We start from the raw sequence: 16711 nt of genomic DNA, 5'->3' as shown, positions 1-16711 counted from the left end.
AGAGAAAAACCATATGATCATCTCAATAGATGCAGAAAAAGCTTTTGACAAAATTCAACACCATTTATGATAAAAACCCTCCACAAAGTAGGCATAGAGGGAACTTACCTCAACATAATAAAGGCCATATATGACAAACCCACAGCAAACATCGTTCTCAATGGTGAAAAACTGAAACCATTTCCCCTAAGATCAGGAACAAGACAAGGTTGCCCACTCTCACCACTATTATTCAACATAGTTTTGGAAGTTTTAACCACAGCAATCAGAGAAGAAAAAGAAATAAAAGGAATCCAAATCAGAAAAGAAGAAGTAAAGCTGTCACTGTTTGCAGATGACATGATACTATACATACAGGATCCTAAAGATGCTACTAGAAAACTACTAGAGCTAATCAATGCATTTGGTAAAGTTGCAGGATACAAAAATTTTTTTAATTTAATTTATTTATTTTTGGCTGTGTTGGGTTGTTTCTGCATGCGGGCTTCCTCTAGTTGTGGCAAGCGGGGTCTACTTTTCATTGCGGTGCACGGGCTTCACATTGCAGTGGTCTCTCCTGTTGTGGAGCACCGGCTCTAGGCGCATAGGCTTCAGTAGTTGTGGCACACAGTTTCAGTAGTTGTGGCTCACGGGCTCAAGAGCACAGGCTCAGTAGTTGTGGTGCATGGGCCCAGTTGCTCCAAGGCATGTGGGATCTTCCCGGACCAGGGCTCGAACCCATGTCCCCCACATTGGCAGGCGCATTCTTAACCACTGTGCCACCAGGAAAGCCCAGAAATCTCTTGCATTCCTATACACTAATGATGAAAAATCTGAAAGAGAAATTAAGGAAACACTCCCATTTACCATTGCAACAAAAAGAATAAAATACTTAGGAATAAACCTACCTAAGGAGAAAAAAGACCTGTATGCAGAAAACTATAAGACACTGATGAAAGAAATTAAAGATGATACAAACAGATGGAGAGATATACCATGCTTGTGGACTGGAAGAGTCAACATTGTGAAAATGACTCTACTACCCAAAGCAATCTACAGATTCAATGCAATCCCTATCAAACTACCAATGGCATTTTTCACAGAACTAGAATAAAAAATTTCACAATTTGTACGGAAACACCAAAGACCCCAAATAGCCAAAGCAATCTTGAGAAAGAAAAACGGAGCTGGAGGAATCAGGCTCCCTGACTTCAAACTATACTACAAAGCTACAGTAACCATGGCAGTATGGTACTGGCACAAAAACAGAAATATTGATCAATGCAACAGGATAGAAAGCCCAGAGATAAACCCACACACATATGCTCACCCTATTTTTGATAAAGGAGGCAAGAATATGCAATGGAGAAAAGACAACCTCTTCAATAAGTGGTACTGGGAAAACTGGACAGCTACATGTAAAAGAATGAAATTAGAACACTCCCTAACACCATACACAAAAATAAACTCAAAACGGATTAAAGACCTAAATGTATGGCCAGACACTATCAAACTCTTAGAGGAAAACATAGGCAGAACACTCTTTGACATAAATCAGAGCAAGATCGTTTTTGACCCACTCCTAGAGAAATGGAAATAAAAACAAAAATAAACAAATGGGACCTAATGAAACTTAAAAGCTTTTGCACAGCAAAGGAAAACATAAACAAGATGAAAAGAAAACCCTCAGAATGGGAGAAAATATTTGCAAATGAAGCAACTGACAAAGGATTAATCTCCAAAATATACAAGCAGCTCATGCAGCTCAATATCAAAAAACAAACAACCCAATCGAAAAATGGGCAGAAGACCTAAATAGACATTTCTCCAAAGAAGATATACAGATTGCCAACAAACACACGAAAGGATGCTCAACATCACTAATCATTAGAGAAATGCAAATCAAAACTACAATGAGGTATCACCTCACACCAGTCAGAATGGCCATCATCAAAAAATCTATGAACAATAAATGCTGGAGAGGGTGTGTAGAAAAGGAACCCTCTTGCACTGTTGGTGGGAATGTCAATTGATACAGCCACTATGGAGAACAGTATGGAGGTTCCTTAAAAAACTAAAAATAGAACTACCATACGACCCAGCAATCCCACTATTGAGCATATATCCTGAGAAAACCATAATTCAAAAAGAGTCATGTACCACAATGTTCATTGCAGCTCTATTTACAATAACCAGGACATGGAAACAACCTAAGTGTCCATCGACAGATGGATGGATAAAGAAGATGTGGCACATATATACAATGGAATATTACTCAGCCATAAAAGGAATGAAATTGAGTTATTTGTAGTGAGGTGGATGGACCTAGAGTCTGTCATACAGAGTGAAGTCAGAAAGAGAAAAACAAATAATGGATGCTAATACATATATATAGAATCTAAAAAAAAAAAAAAAAAGGTTCTGAAGAACCTAGGGGCAGGACAGGAATAAAGATGCAGACGTAGAGAATGGACTTGAGGACACAAGGAGTGGGAAGGGTAAGCTGGGACGAAGTGAGAGAGTGGCATGGACATATATACACTACTGAATGTAAAATAGATAGCTAGTGGGAAGCAGCCGCATAGCACAGGGAGATCAGCTCTGTGCTTTGTGTCCATCTACAGCGGTAGGATAGGGAGGGTGGGAGGGAGACGCAAGAGGGAGGAGATTTGGGGATATATGTATATGTATAACTGATTCACTTTGATATAAAGCAGAAACTAACACACAATTGTAAAGCAATTATACTCCAATAAAGATGTTAAAAAAAAAGAATAATGCTACCTACTAATCAACTAAATTCTATAGTCTATCAGGCTTAAAGAATTATACTGGGCTTTTAAAGCTCCTTTCTTCTGAGAAACTCAGACTGCTTTCTTTTTCCTAATAAATTTATTTATTTATTTATTTATTATTTATTTTTGGCTGCGTTGGCTCTTCGTTGCTGCGCATGGGCTTCCCTAGTTGCGCCGAACAGGGGCTACTCTTCGTTGCGGTGTGCGAGCTTCACGTTGCGGTGGCTTCTTTTGTTGCAGAGCACGGTCTCTAGGCATGCAGACTTCAGTAATTGTGGCGCGTGGGCTCAGTAGTTGTGGCTCGCAGGCTCTAGAGCACAGGCTCGGTAGTTGTGGCACGTGGGCTTAGTTGCTCCGTGGCATGTGGGATCTTCCCGGACCAGGGCTCCAACCCATGTCCCCTGCATTGGCAGGCAGATTCTTAACCACTGCACCACCTGGGAAGTCACCTCAGACTGCTTTTATATGTAATGGCTTTAAATGTCACAATGATCCCAAAAATTTCATCAAAAGACAGTAAGTATTCCCAAATAAAGCCAATTCCCCACCCTACCCCCCAAATGTTAACATCTGCTGGAATTAGGCAAACTCCTTGTTTTGCAACTAAAGAAACCCTATGGATATTTTTTAAGTAAATAAGGTTTAAGGGTTAAGAGAGGGTATTCAGCTGTGTAGATATAAAACTGAAGTTTGGCAAAGGAAGTTCATAATTTTCAGGTAATTTAAGGTAAACTATTTCCACAAAAAACACACACAACTTTTTAAACTTTTAAAAACTCACATGTCATATGTGTTCATCTTCAAAAATTTAGAAGAAAAAGACAAGAATATGAACCCATAATCCCACTGTCCAGGATAACTTCTGTTAACATGTTGCTGTACACCTGTTGATCTGGGTATTTTCTGATTGCCCCTCTGGATCCATTCTCAATCCTGCCCACCCTGCTCTGTGCTGTATAGGTTGATCTACATGGACTGCATCAAAGGACCCCTTTGCAGTCGGACTTCTGGTTGAGTTCAATGAATGAAGGACACTAGTAAGAGAGTAGAGGGAGGAAGGAAAGAGAGGCCAAGATATTCATTTTCCAGCAACCACACTGTCAAGTTGCTATGGGAAGACTACATCCCTACAGGAAAATTCACAAATCCTGTCAAAAGGCCATCTCCACCGAATACCCCCTTCCTCTGGCTCCTTCAGGCAGGCCTGGAGGTGGTAAGAACATCTCACCCTCCACACCCTTATCAGTTACAGGTTCTGTACTATTGTTCATTGCTTCTCTATGTTCTGTCTACACTTTGTAAATAACCCCTATATTGAACTCTGCTCAAATTACTCAAATTCAGTGTGCCATCTGTGTCCTGCTGCTACCTTAACTAAAACCCCTGTCCAGATTTTTAGGTGTCAGTTATATACAAACACACACATACAAATACACCTTCATGTTTTTATAAAATACCTGCATAATTCGCCAGTGACTGTATAGCTCTATCAAAATCTATATGAATTACTATTATTCAAATTTTACATTGTTTCCATTTTTCTATTCTAAACATTGATGCAATAAATATCTATGTACTTGCATATATCTTGGCCCTTTGTTATACTAGGATACATTCTTAGCAGCAGTATTTCTGGGACAAAGGGTATGTGCATATTTAAGGCTTTTGATATTACCAAATAGTCCATCATGCAGGCCGTAATGATATTCACCTGCCCATGCAGCATACAAGAAGCCCAAATGCCCATTATCTCACCCACTCACTAACACTCTACCAAAACATTCTTGCAGAAAGAAAATTAACCTCTTCAATTTTATTGTATTCATACCACTTAGTACTGTGCGATGAAGCTATACCCAAAGCCACCAAGTTGCTAGCTGGATAACAATTCAAACATCGGCTCTAAATTCTAATTTCAGAAATCATAAAATAGTGTTTTCTGACTTCTCCTCTTTTTCCTGCATGCCCTCCGCCACCCAGGTAAGTAGAGCCTTTTTTCTTTTAAATTTTATTGAAGTATAGTTGATTTACAATGTTGTGTTAATTTCTTCTGTACATTTCTTCTGTACATATATATGTATATATATATGTGTGTATATATATACATTCTTTTTCATATTCTTTTCCATTATGATTTGCCACAGGATATTGAATATAGTTCCCTGTGCTATACAGTAGGACCTCATTGTTTATCCATTCTATTGTATGTATAATTGTTTGCCTAGAGCCTTTTAACCCATAATATAGAATGTGTAAAAATTTTCCATTGACTTGTTGGGAGTGCAAAAACCCATACTGATAAGTCCTAAACTAAAAACACTGGGTCAGATTTAATAAAATTCCTAGTTTCTTTTAGAGTCTGAAGCAAATTATCACACATGATGACTGAAGTCAATCTTACCAAAATGAACTGAATCCTGGGGTTGTGGAAGACATCGGGAGTCAAGGGTTCCTGGGGGTCTGAGGATGGGGGAATATGTCTCTCTCCACTCACAGCCTACTGTCTAATGCAGGAAACAGAGCCAGGTGTGAACAACCCTAAAGGGGGCTTAAAACCAGTGCAATTGAAAAATAAATCTAAGAACAGCTTCCCTGAGGAGGAAAAAGGAAAACAAACCAACCTCTAGCTAAACAAGAAAAAGGAAGAAATATATACAGGAAGGCAGAAATGAAATGGGGGCTCTAACCATAGATATGGAAGGGTTTTTTCTTAACAAAATACTACCCACAACTGTATGTTAAAACTTTAAAAGTATGTATGAAATGCAGACTTTTCTAAGAAAATAAAAATGGCAGGCATCATTTAATCAGATCCACATCCACGGAAGAAACAGAAAATGTTGTCAAAGAAGGCCGAATAGACAACATATTAAGAGCACAGCTTTGGGGGGTTGCCTGGCCGCCCAGTGGTTAGGACTCCAAGCTCTCACTGCCGAGGGCCCGGGTTGGGAAACTGAACTCCAACAAGCCGTGTGGTGCGGCCAAAAAGAAGCACAGCCTTAGATCCCATTGTCCTGTTGTCCTTCTAACCCTGGGCGATCCAACTCTCTGACTCCTCCAATTGTCCTCTGAGCTTTGCTGGAGAAAAGTCAAGTAGATGGAATCTATTATAGTTTTATGGTCATCAACCTCACATGGGCTCTCAGCACTGAAAAGAAAGTACAGAATTCTGTTTTCCTAGTTGTGTTACATTTCTGTTCTTTACATCTCTATAACATAGATAAAATCTTCTCTATTCTTCTCAGGCTTCTGAATTCTGCTCCCCACATACCCCTCTCCCCACAGCCCTGCAGAGTCCCTCAGCAGGCAATCTGAGACAGACTTCCATTACAAAAGCCGTCAGAAGGACCCCCTCAAATTCCTGCCACCAGGATAATAACACAATCCTATCCATGGATGAATCTTTTCTTCCCTCCTGCTTCAGAGGAAGGAGTGACCTACCTCTTATGACTTCTCAGGTACCTTACTCTGTCCTGTATCTTCAAACTGCCTCTCTGTACTGGCTCCTTCTCCTCAGCCTTCCACGTCTCACCTCCTACGAGGTCCTCCCTTTCTGCTCCCCTTCATTTCCTCATCTCCCTTCCGTTTCACAATTTACCGCATTCTGGCCATTAGTCCCAACAAATTTCCCTTGCCAAATCCATCACTGACCTCTATGCTGTGCAATCACTCTTCAGTTCTTTGCCTGCTTGTCCCCTATTAATTTTTTTTATTGCAGTATAATTGCTTTACAATGTTGTGTCAGTTTCTGCTGTACAGTGAAGTGAGTCAGCTATACGTATACATATATCCCCTCCCTCTTGGAACCTCCCTCCCACCCACTCCCATCCCACCCATCTAGGTCATCACAGAGCACCAAGCTGAGCTTCCTGTGCTTTATAGCATGTTCCCACTAGCTATCTATTTTACTCATGGTAGTGTATATATGTCAATCCTAATCTCCCAACTCGTCTCACCCTCTCCTTCCCCCACTGTATCCACATGTCCATTCTCTACATCTGTATCTCTATTCCTGCCCTGCAAATAGATTAATCTGTACCATTTTTCTAGATTCTACATATATGTGTTAATATTCAATATTTGTTTTTCTCTTTCTGGCTTACTTCATTCTGTGTGACAGATTCTAGACCCATCCACATCTCTACAAATGACCCAATTTCGCCCCTTTTTATGGCTGAGTAATATTCCATTGTATATATGTACCACATCTTCTTTATCCATTCACCTGTCATTGGACATTTAGGTTTTTTCCATGTCCTGGCTATTGTAAATAGAGCTGCAATGAACATTGTGGTACATGTCTCTTTTTGAATTACGGTTTGCTCAGGGTATATGCCCAGTAGTGGGATTGCTGGGTCACATGGTAGTTCTATTTTTGGTTTTTTAAGGAACCTCCATACTGTTCTCCATAGTGGCTGTATCAATTTACATTCCCACCAACAGTGCAAGAGGGTTCCCTTTTCTCCACACCATCTCCAGCATTTATTGTTTGTAGATTTTTTGATGATGCCCATTCTGACCTGTGTGAGGTGATATCTCATTGTAGTTTTGATTTGAATTTCTCGAATAATTAGTGATGTTGAGCATCCTTAGAGAGATGTCTGTTTAGGTTTTCCACGCATTTGTGATTGGGTTGTTTGGGATTTTTTTGATATTGAGCTCCACAACCTGTTTATTTTGGAGATTAATCCTTTGTCTGTTGCTTCATTTGCAAATATTTTCTCCCATTCTGTGGGTTGGCTTTTCATCTTGTTTATGGTTTCCTTTGCTGTGAAAAAGCTTTTAAGTTTATTTAGGCCCCATTTGTTTATTTTTGTTTTTATTTTCATTACTCTAGGAGGTGGGTCAGAAAGATCTTGCTGTGGTTTATGTCAAAGAGTGTTTCTTCCTATGTTTTCCTCTAAGAATTCTATAGTGTCCGGTCTTATATTTAGATCTTTAATCCATTTTGAGTTTATTTTTGTGTATGGTGTTAGGGAGTGTTCTAATTTCATTCATTTACATGTAGCTGTCCAGTTTTCCCAGCACCACTTATTGAAGGGGCTGTCTTTTCTCTATTGTATGTTCTTGCCTCCTTTATCAAAAATAAGGTGACCGTATGTGCGTGGGTTTATCTCTGGGCTTTCTATTCTGTTCCATTGATCTATATTTGGTTTTGTGCCAGTACCATACTGTCTTGATTGCTGTAGCTTTGTAGTATAGTTTGAAGTCAGGGAGCCTGATTCCTCCAGCTCCGTTTTTCTTTCTCAAGATTGCTTTGGCTATTCGGGGTCTTTTGTGTCTCAATACAAATTGTAAAATTTTTTGTTCTAATTCTGTGCAGAATGCCATTGGTAATTTGATAGGGATTGCATTGGATCTGTAGATTGCTCTGGGTAGTATAGTCATTTTACAACATTGATTCTTCCAGTCCAAGAACATGGTATATTTCTCCATCTGTTTATGTCATCTTTGATTTCTTTCATCAGTGTTTTGTGGTTTTCTGAGTACAGGTCTTTTGCCTCCTTAGGTAGGTTTATTACTAGGTATTTTATTCTTTTTGTTGTGATGGTAAATGGGATTGTTTTCTTAATTTCTGTTTCAGATTTTTCCTTGTTAGTGTACAGGAATGCAAGAGATTTCTGTGCATTAATTTTGTATCCTGCCACTTTACCAAATTCATTGATTAGCTCTAGTAGTTTTCTGGTGGCATCTTTAGGATTTTCTATGTAAAGTATCATATCTGCAAACAGTGACAGTTTTATTTCTCCTTTTCCAATTTGTATTCCTTTTATTTCTTTTTCTTCTCTGGTTGCTGTGCCTAGGACTTCCAAAACTATGTTGAATAAGAGTGGTGAGAGTGGACATCCTTGTCTTGTTCCTGATCTTAGTGGAAATGCTTTCAGTTTTTCACCTTTGAGAATGATGTTTGCTGTGGGTTTGTCATATATGGCCTTTATTATGTTGAGGTAGGTTCCCTCTATGCCCATTTTCTGGAGAGTTTTTATCATAAGTGGGTGTTGAATTTTGTCAAAAGATTTTTCTGTATCTATTGAGATGATCATATGGTTTTTATTCCTTAATTTGTTAATATGTTGTATCACATTGATTGATTTGTGTATATTGAAGAATCCTTGCATTCCTGGGACAAATCCCACTTGATCATGGTATATGATCCTTTTAATGTGTTGTTGGATTCTATTTGCTAGTATTTTCTTGAGGATTTTTGTGTCTATGTTCTTCAGTGATATTGGCCTGTAATTTTCTTTTTTTGTGATATCTTTGTCTGGTTTTGGTATCAGGGTGGTGGTGGCCTCGTAGAACGAATTTGGGAGTGTTTCTCTCTCTGCAATTTTTTGGAAGAGTTTGAGAAGTATAGGTGTTAGCTCTTCTCTAAATGTTTGGTAGAATCCACCTGTGAAGCCATCTGGTCCTGGACTTTTGTTTGCTGGAAGATTTTTAATCACAGTTGCAATTTCATTACTTGTGATAGGTCTGTTTATATTTTCTAATTCTTCTTGATTCAGTCTTGGAAAGTTGTACCTTTCCAAGAATTTGTCCATTTCTTCGAGGTTGTCCATTTTATTGTCATATAGTTGCTTGTAGTAGTCTCTTATAATCTTTTGTATTTCCACAGAGTCAGTTGTAATTTCTCCTTTTTCATTTCTAATTTTGATTTGCGTCTACTCCCTTTTTTTCTGGATGAGTCTGGCTAAAGGTTTATCAATTTTGTATATCTTCTCAAAGAGCCAACTTTTAGTTTTATTGATCTTTGCTATTGTTTTCTTCGTTTCTATTTCATTTATTTCTGCTCTGATCTTTATGATTTCTTTCCTTCTACTGACTTTGGGTTTTCTTTGTTCTTCCTCTAGTTGCTTTAGGTGTAAGGTTAGATTGTTTATTTGAGATTTTTCTTGTTTCTTGAGGTAGGATTTTATTGCTATAAACTTCCCTCTTAGAACTGCTTTTGCTGCATCCCATAGGTTTTGGGCCATCCTATTTTCATTGTCATTTGTTTCTAGGTATTTTTTTATTTCCTCTTTGATTTCTTCAGTGATCTCTTGGTTATTTAGTAGCACAATGTTTAGCCTCCATGTGTTTGTGTTTTTTACAGTTTTTTCCCCGTAACTGATTTCTAATCTCATAGCATTGTGGTCAGAAAACATGCTTGATATGATTTCAATTTCCTTAAATTTTTCAAGGCTTCATTTGTGACCCAAGATGTGATCTATCTTGGAGAATGTTCCATGTGCACTTGAGAAGAAATTGTATTCTGCCACTTTCGGGTGGAATGTCCTGTAAATAGCAATTAAATCTATCTGGTCTACTGTGCCATTTAAAGCTTGTGTTTCCTTATTTATTTTCTGTTTGGATGATCTGTCCATTGGTGTAAGTGGCGTGTTAAAGTCCCCCACTATTATTGTATTACTGTCAATTTCCCCTTTTATGGTTGTTAGCATTTGCCTTATGTATTGAGGTGCTCCTATGTTGGGTGCATAAATATTTACAATTGTTATATCTTCTTCTTGGATTGATTCCTTGATCATTATGTACTGTCCTTCCTTATCTCTTATAACAGTCTTCTTTTTAAAGTCTATTTTATCTGATATGAGTATTGCTACTCCAGCTTTTGATTTCCATTGGTATGGAATATCTTTGTCCATCCCCTCACTTTCAGTCTGTATGCGTCCCTAGGTCTGAAGTGGGTCTCTTGGAGACAGCATATATACAGGTCTTATTTTTTTATCCATTCAGCCAGTCTGTGTCTTTTGGTTGGGGCATTTAATACATTTACAATTAAGGTAATTATCGATATGTATGTTACTATTACCATTTTCTTAATTATTTTAGGTTTGTTTTTGTGGTCTTCTTCTTCTCTTGTGTTTCCTGCCTAGAAAAGTTCCTTTAGCATTTGCTGTAAAGCTGGTTTGGTGGTGCTGAATTCTCTTAACTTTTGCTTGTCTGTAAAGCTTTTGATTTCTCCTTCGAATCTGAATGAGATCCTTGCTGGGTAGAGTAATCTTGCTTGTAGGTTTTTCCCTTTCTTCACTTTAAATATGTCCTACCACTCCCTTCTGGCCTGCAGAGTTTCTGCTGCAAAATCAGCTGATAACCTTATGGGGATTCCCTTGTATGTAATTTTTTGCTTTTCCCTTGCTGCTTTTAATATTTTTCTTTAAATTTAATTTTTGTTAGTTTGATTAATATGTGTCGTGGTGTGTTTCTCCTAGGGTTTATCTTGTATGGGACTCTCAGTGCTTCCTGGACTTGGGTAGCTATTTCCTTTCCCATGTTAGGGAAGGTTTTGACTACAGTCTCTTCGGATATTTTCTCAGACCCTTTCTTTTTCTCTTTTTCTTCTAAGACTCCTATAATTTGAATGTTGGTGTGTTTAGTGTTGTCCCAGAGGTCTCTGAGACTGCCCTCAATTCTTTTCATTTTTTTTTCTTTATTCTGCTCCTCTACAGTTATTTCCACCATTCTATCTTCCAGCTACTTATTTGTTCTTCTGCCTCGGTTATTCTGCTACTGATTGCTTCTAGTGTATTTTTCATTTCAGTTATTGCGTTGTTCATCTCTGTTTGTTTATTCTTTAGTTCTTCTAGGTCTTTACTAAACATTTCTTGTATTTTCTCGATCCGTGCCTCCATGCTCTTTCTGAGATTTTGGATCATCTTTATTATCATTACTCTGAATACTTTTTCAGGTAGGTTGCCTATTTCCTCTTCTTTTATTTGGTCTTACAGGTTTTACCTTGCTCCTTCAACTGTAACATATTTTTTTGTCATCTCTTTTTTTTTTTTTTTTTTGATGTGTGGGATTGTGTTCCTGTCTTACTGGTTGTTTGGCCTGAGGCTTCCAGCACTGGAGTTTGTAGGCTGTTGGGTAGAGCCAGGCCTTTGTGCCAAGATGAGGTACTCTGGGAGATCTCACTCTGATTAATATTTCCTGGGATCTGAGGTTCTCTGTTAGTCCAGTGGTTCAGACTTGGTGCTCCCACCACAGAAGCTCAGGCCTGACCCCCAGCCCATGAACCAAGGTCCTGCAAGCCACACAGGGCTGCAAAAAAGACAAAAAACAAAAAGAAAGGAGCAGAACAATAACCAAGAGTAAAAAATAAAATAAGATTAGAAAACTAACAGATATGTTAGAAAAAATAAAATATAAATGAAACAACAACCAGAAGGTAAAACAGAACCACAATAGCAAAAAAGAGGAAAAAGAAATGAAAAGGCCTCGGCTGTGAGGGCAGGGCTTAGGTGCGGGTGGGGCCTGTGCTTAGGACCCATGCAGCTGGAAAAGGTCCTGGGGGTGGGGGGCAGGGCTTAGGCTCAGCGTGGCCAGAGGGGCCACAGAGTGCCTCCAGCTTCGGAGCAGGGACAATCAGGCTGAGGACCCCAGCAGGTTCCCCATTCGCCTCTACTCTCCATTCCCCCCTCCCTCCCTCCCACACCCCTACCTAGGACCCACACAGCGGTGCAGGGGGCCTCGGAGGGCGGAGGACCAGGCCCAGGATCCCAGCAGGCTCCCTGGGGCCCAAGTGGGTGGGGGAAACACTAGTGGCATTTCCCCTCCCATCCTCCAATCCTGGAGGGGCCCTCCCTGTTCTCCTCTCTTCTTCTTCCCCCCCCCTCCACGACCCCAGGACCCATGCCACCAGAGGGGCCCTGGAGGGCAGAGAACCCAGTCCAGGACCCCAGCAGGTTTTCCGGGGCCCAAGCAGGCAGGAGAAACACCAGCCACATTCCCCACTGATCCTCCAAACCCCTAAGGGTCCCTCCAGGCATGGGATCCCCTCCCCTCCCCTAGCCACCCCTCAGGGTGCCAGTCCCATCCCACCTCCACTTCTCCCACCTTGCCCCCCCCCAACGTCCTACCTGGTTGCTTGGGTGTTCCTCCCATCCCCTTGGGTGTCGAGGTCCCCCACCAGCATCTGGTAGGTGCCCTAGTTGTGGGAAGATGCAAACTCCACATCCTCCCACTCCACCATCTTGACTCCACCCCCCCCAACAGTATTTGTTACTGCTGTCCATACCCTTCTCACCTACTGCCTAATTAACCCAGTTATTTTCTACTTGATTAATATCTCTATGGCTTGAATTTCTACTTTGTACAATTTGTAATGATGTATTGGTGCAGTTATTTAATCAATAGGACAAGGTGAAAGTTCAAATCCTGATAAAGTCTCCTCCCACCCCTGCACTCCAGTCCCCCAGTTTCCTTACCCAGAGATCACGTCTGTAAGCCTGTGTGAGCCCGGAGCTGCCGAGGAATGTCCTTCCCACCATAAAAAAACTCTGCTTGCCAAAGAGTGAAGGCTGCACAGAAGGAACAGAGCTGAGTGATGGAGAGAGGCTGGTTCCTGGTGACGTTGTTTGAATACATGGGTCTAATTGACTCAACCCCTGGACTTCTGTAGTAATGAAGAAGAATAAATTCTCTTTTTGGCAAAGCTAGCTTGAATTGTGTTTCTGTAATTTGCAACTGAAGCAGCCTTGTCTAATGCTGAGGGAATAGGTTGTAGAAATTTCTAGGACACAAAATTGACAGGGTTTTATGGTCACTTGGATGTGGAAAGTCAAAATTTCCATGCATAAATATAGGCCTTGAGAGTGTTGAATAGGGTTCTAGGTCCAAGTCTGGCAAGAAGACATTTACATTTCACAAAGTTGCCACGTGTGATTGTGTGAGGAATGGTGAAGATCAGAAACAAGTTAAGGGTCCAAGAGCTGGTAATTTGGGTGGACAGTCAAAAATAATCCAGAGTCTAAGAATCAGACACTAGGGAGTCCACAGATTCTTGGTCTTGAGTAAGCCTCAGGTTGGGACACAAATAAGTTTAGCTAAGGGAATCTGAGCTATCAATTAGTACACATTTTTTCTTAAATGAATGGTTTTATTGTTAAAAGAAAAAAATGATAAAGTAAAAAAATTATAGCAGTGTATTCAAGTCCAAGTGCTGGATGTGGAGATTTAAATAGTAATCATATTAAGAATAACATTCACTGTAAAAAGTAATCTTAGACTTTATTTAAACTACTTTATTTTAAAAAAGAAAAAATTATGTGCAAGACCTAGTAATAAATGTTTTAAAAAATATGATTTTAACAACTGTGCAAAACCCAAATAAACTAACAGATCTCATTTTCTAATAATAGACTTACAAATGAAAGCTTAAAAACTTCCAAATTTAAAAAGTCACTTGGAAACAATTCAAATATTATTGACTGGGCCAAGGGGTGCCCAGAGTAGACATAATTTCTGGGTGTGTCTGTGAGGCCGTGTCCAAGTAAAATTGGCATTTGAATCCATAGACTCAGAAAAGCAGATGGACCTCCCCAATGTGGGTGGGCATCATCCAATCCCTTTAGGGCTTGAATAGAACAAAAAGGCAAAGGAAGAAGGAATTCCACCCTTTTTACTTCCTGCCTGCCTGTTGACCTGAGACATCAGTCTTCTCCTGTCCTTGGACTAGGATTTACATCGTCCGTTCCCCTGGTTCTCAGGACTTTGGTCTTGGACTGGAATTACACCACCGGCCTTCCTGGGTCTTCAGTTTGCAGACAACAGATCATGGGACTTTTCAGCTCCCATAGTTGCATGAGCCAATTCCTCATAATAAATCTCTTCCTATATAAATCCTATTGGTTCTGGTTCTCTGGAGAACCCTGACTAATACACAGTTACATCAAAATATGTGGCAAAAGAGAGAATTGTTCACAGTGCCAAAAAATTTTTTTTCTAAAACTGTGGAATATGGTTTGTTCAATTATTTATAGCAAATCAACCAATAAATTTAAACTATAGCTTTAGTTTTACAAAATCTCATTAAATTATTGCAGTATTGAAGAAATTTTAGATGCTTATTGGTGGTTAACGTCTGATATTGATTTTGTTCATAGTAACACTAATAGAGTATACATATGACTTGAAAATTAAGCTTCAGAGTAATTTATCAGTAAATTATTAGTAAATAAGAAGAATATTATATCATGGGGTGAATGTCAGAGTAGTGACATTCTTAAAAATGCAAAGGAAGCAGGATGGTAGTCCTCATCACATCTCTTTTTAATGTGCAGATCCGGGCCCAGCAAAATTCATACAGATCAGGGCAGAACACTGCACTGCTATAAACTTAACCAGGTGATAGCCCCAATCACAGTTGCTGTGCTATGATTTTGATGTGCTATGTTTAATGGAACAGATTGACAAACTCTGGCATATGGTATCCAGCTATTAATCTGGCAAATGCAGTCTTTTAAATCCTTGTGAGGAAAAAAGATCAGAATCAAGTCACATTCATTTGCAACAGACATCCATATGCATTCATCGTCTTGTCCTGGGGTTACATTAATTCTCCTGCTCTCTGTTACAATATAGTCCAAAGGGACTTTTATTGTCTGGGCATTCCATGGAATAATATTATGCTGGTCAGTTATATTAATGACATTTTGTTAAACTACTTGGAGGGCTGGGGGATAGGGTGGGAGGGATGGAGGACAAGTAACCTAAATGCTGTGATAGGACTTCCCTGGTGGTGCAGTGGTTAAGAATCCACCTGCTAATGCAGGGGACATGGGTTTAATCCCTGGTCTGGGAAGATCCCACATGCTGCGAGGCAACTAAGCCAATGCACCACAACTACTGGGCCTGCGCTCTAGAGCCCACGAGCCACAACTACTGAGTCCGAGCGGCACAGCTGCTGAAGCCCGCACACCTAGAGCCCGTGCTCCGCAACAAGAGAAGGCACCGCAATGCGAAGCCCACGCACCGCAACAAAGAGTAGCCCCTGCTCGCCACAACTAGAGAAAGCCCACACGCAGCAATGAAGACTCAACCCAGCTAGAAATAAAAAGTTAAAAATTTTAAAAATGAAGCCTGTTAAAAAACAAACTTTAGATAAATAAATGCTGTGATAAGAAAAATATGCATCAGAAAGTGGAAGAAGACCACACGATGATTCAAGGACCTGCCCCATAAACGAAGCTATACTGAGTAAGACTGGGTGGCCTGGGTCCTGCTGAAGCAATACCATCCAAGGAAAGAACAATTTACTGCACCTTGTACCACCTACTGCTAAGGAAAATGTACACCAAACAGTAGTCCTCTACAGATTTTGGAGACAGTGTGCATATTTGGGAATCCAACCCATTGGTCAGATGACTCCAAACACTGCCAGTTTTGAATGGCACCCAGAGTAAGACAGGGGTCTGCGGCAGATGTAGGCTGTGCTCCAAGCAGTCCTGCCACATAGGTTAGGATCCATCAAATCTTGTGAGTTACAGGTGTCTGTGGTAGATAAGGATGATCTGCAGTCTCTGGCAAGTCTCACAGAGGAGAGCTGGGCTGCAGACCACCAGGGTTCAGAAAAAACAGCAGAGTTAGACATCATTTGTAAAGCAGCTTCTGACTTGCTACTGGCCCTTAGCAGAGACTGAGTACCTGACCATGAGACATCAAGGGACTATGTGACCAGAGCTGTTCATCACGAGTTGCATACAGGTGTACATAAGTTGGGGGTCAGGGAGGACTGAGCAGATGGAGAGGGCACAGATAAGTAACCCATACACGTTGCCCAGTCCTCCACTCACCTGCCTCTGTGAACCGACACCTCTCCTTCAGCTCACATCTGTGGCCCAGTAGAGGTTCCCTACAATTGATTGACAGGGGGAAAAAAATCAAGGCCTGGTTCACAGGTGAGATCCATGAACATGTTGGCACAAGTCAAAAATCCATCTGGAATTAATCATTTAAAATCTTTTTATTGTAAAGTAAAATGTGAAGACAGAAAAAGCATACAATACACATATACAACTCAAGAAATTATTATAAGGCAAACATACCTTGGTCGAGAAGTAGAATCTTTCCAGCAGCTCCAGAAGTTTCTTCCACATGTCCCATCCCAGTCACCACTCTTCTTCATCCCACATGAATAACGACCATTTAGCTTTTATAAT

This window comes from Balaenoptera ricei, chromosome 2, assembly GCF_028023285.1.
Source record: "Balaenoptera ricei isolate mBalRic1 chromosome 2, mBalRic1.hap2, whole genome shotgun sequence".
Lineage (NCBI taxonomy): Eukaryota > Metazoa > Chordata > Mammalia > Artiodactyla > Balaenopteridae > Balaenoptera > Balaenoptera ricei.
This window is presented reverse-complemented; position numbering follows the sequence as displayed.